The sequence below is a fragment of the Triticum aestivum genome, chromosome 7B (assembly GCF_018294505.1).
Source record: "Triticum aestivum cultivar Chinese Spring chromosome 7B, IWGSC CS RefSeq v2.1, whole genome shotgun sequence".
Lineage (NCBI taxonomy): Eukaryota > Viridiplantae > Streptophyta > Magnoliopsida > Poales > Poaceae > Triticum > Triticum aestivum.
Window position 1 is genome coordinate 376,164,698 of NC_057813.1, and position 1,247 is coordinate 376,165,944.

The following is a 1,247-nucleotide window of genomic DNA, read 5'->3' on the forward strand; positions in this document are numbered from 1 at the left end:
GACCACCGGCCCCATCCTGAACCCTAAGATAGATAGTGGGGTACCTCTCCGGCGAGCCCCCCTCCCCGCTACGGCTGGTTCTTCCTTCACCCCGGCGAGCCCACCCCTTGAAAATCGACTGACCCAAAAGTCGATTCAGTCGACTGAAGTGTAGCCAAATCAGAGCAGCATCGCAAGCAAGAGCAAGAGCGAGAGCAGCAACGCGAGCAAGAGCAATAGCAAGAGCAGACCAGGCAGGGGACTGAGAGCAAGAGTAGAGCAGCAGCGTGAGCGAGAGCTAAAGCAGCAGCATCTCCTACTGATGTGGACGTCGCCGCCGAGGGAGTGACGTCGTGGAGGAAGTGGCCGGCGACACCGCCGTGGATGGAGTCGCGCCGTGTCGGCTCGTGACCGAGCGCCGGCAACATCGTGAGATTGAATCAAGAAGAAAATGCGGCGATTAGTGTACAACCTCTTTGGTGGCGCCGATTAGGTTGAAGCTTCATCCGAGGAAGCGGTGATGATGATGCTCTTCCGGTGGTGCAGGTGAAGACGGCGGTGTGGGAACGGAGGTGGCGCGGAAGACGAGGGGAACGTCGAGGCAGCTCCTTGGAGGTGGAGGATGGGGTGGCTGAACCGGCGGGACGATGAGATCAACGATGAATCCTCATCCGGTACGGTGAATGAGGGATGTCGAGGTGTTGATGTGGACGAAGTCGTCGGGGAAGAGGCTCCAGCTGGGTGGCGGACGGAGCAGGGTGAGGGGTTTCGTCGCGGGTTTTCGCGGCCTCGGTGTATGAATGGGTGGGCGGATGGGATGGCAGTGGGGAACCATGGCTTAGAGATGCGCTTGTCCGAAATGTGGGGTAAGTTACGAAAGTATCCCCATCGATTTGAGGCGGTTCTTTCGGTTCAGGGGTACCACGGGTATTTTGCGTGTTGAGATTTCACAGGAGGTGGGAGTTTTCACGCGCGTTGTAATTTTGGAATAGCAAGGCGCGGGTTGAGATGGAGGGAGTTGTTGGAGCACAACAAGACAAATATATATCTTAAATATTTCGGGCTAACAAGGCACGGATTGAAATTTCTGGACAAGCCTAACGTGTACTGTACCAAATCAATGCGCACTACAAATGTCATTCAAAACTTTGAATTCATGTTATGTTCAATTAAAATATTTTGCTATGTGTATAATGCATGCAACCTACTACTAAAATGAACGTTTTAGTGCATTCCAAACGTATATACTACCGCTTCAATATGAACTA